The sequence below is a fragment of the Laetiporus sulphureus genome, assembly GCF_001632365.1.
Source record: "Laetiporus sulphureus 93-53 unplaced genomic scaffold LAESUscaffold_14, whole genome shotgun sequence".
Lineage (NCBI taxonomy): Eukaryota > Fungi > Basidiomycota > Agaricomycetes > Polyporales > Laetiporaceae > Laetiporus > Laetiporus sulphureus.
Window position 1 is genome coordinate 284,794 of NW_024468523.1, and position 1,736 is coordinate 286,529.

Sequence of the window (1,736 nt, forward strand, 5' to 3'; positions counted from 1 at the left end):
ATTTGTGCAGGTCACAAAAGCAGACTTGCCCTTAATTGGGTTAAGTGCTTTGGTGCTTTGTGACACAATGTCCTATCGTACGATCCCTTGGAATTATATCATTGGACATTGTCCTTCCATACCCTTCTTCATATTGTGATCTTCGTAGATTACTTGGAATATATTATTCCTTCAACAGTCAGATTAGCTCGCAGGAGAGCTCCGACTTCAGAATCATCTCATGAGCTCCTGTAGGTGGTTCAAACACTACATCAAATCCACCTTGGTGCGCCCATGTCCCTTGATCGTCCTGCTGACTCCGTCGGTCAGGAATACGAATGCCAGCTGCTAGCCGTGTTTGACCGGCGGACTCCATCATGCTCACATGTGTACCACTAGCCGGAGGAGAGCCGGCGCACGCAGACGTCCGTTAAGAGCAATCGAAGCACGCACTAGATGCGGCGATCATGGAAGTAATGAAGAGTGCGGAAAGAGCTGCACTTTCAGTGGCTGAAGAGGGAGACGATTGTCGCGGTGAAGAGCCACTTTCCGCCCAAGGTGAGCGTGATTAAGTACCATATTGAAGGATTAGTGGAGCAAAATTCTTGAGCATCCGATTGTTGGCGTGCACATTTTGAATGCATGGAACGAGTAAGTGGTACACTATGACGCATGCACACACCGCAGACATGAAGCGATTTGCGCATGTGACAAATGCTTAGCAAATGTCGACAGGTTTTTTGCCTTTGTGATTTCAATATGCTATGGTTCCTTCCCACATTCCATATCAAGTATTTGCATATAATATGTTAGAGGCAAAAATTTAAAATCATATATTTTAAGAAATGACACCATTTTCAAACTCACCAAATACATTTAGAATTTGAGTGCTGTTGAATGTAATCATACATTTTTAAATTTCAAACTATGACATGTATAAAATATCCAGTAGCAGATGAAGGTGTAATTATGCCTACATTCTACTTCCCTACTGAAGTCATTCACCATAATTACACCTTCATTCTGCTACTGGATATTTTAAAAATGTGATGGTTTGGAGTTGAAAAATGTACGATTACATTCCACAGCGCTCAAATTCTAAATGTATTTGGTGAGTTTGAAAATGGTGTCATTTCTTAAATATATGATTTTAAATTTCTGCCTCTAACATATTATATGCAAATACTTGATATGGAATGTGGGAAGGAACCATAGCATATTGAAATCACAAAGGCAAAAAACCTGTCGACATTTGCTAAGCATTTGCCACATGCGCAAATCACTTCATGTCTGCGGTGACATGCTGATCGGTCAGTTAGAAATTTATTCGGGAGATCGATGGTGACCGCAACGGAAACGCGTTCGAGTGAGAAACGCGCTGCTCCTTCATTCATGGACCGAATTTGCGAGAACCTTGGAAGTTCAGCATGATGTGTCCCGGCACTTCTGGCCTCTTCCGTCGCATTCCATCCCTCTTGTCATTTGAGCTATCACACTTCGGCGACTCTCTCATGCACTGTTCTCTGGCCTGCCTCTGACTCGCTCCTCTGCCTGCTCGCAATCATGCTGCCATGTCACTTCAGTCTCTCTCCTAATTCTCCTACCTGTTGCCGCCTTGCTCTCTTCGTCGTGTTCTAGTGTTTGGACATTGCACATTATAAACCATTGCTGTATTCGAGTAGAATTGTGTAGCGTTCGCCAGAATCCGGGAGGACGAGCGAGCGGATGATGGAGCGGGGCAAGGAGAGCTCGGGCTT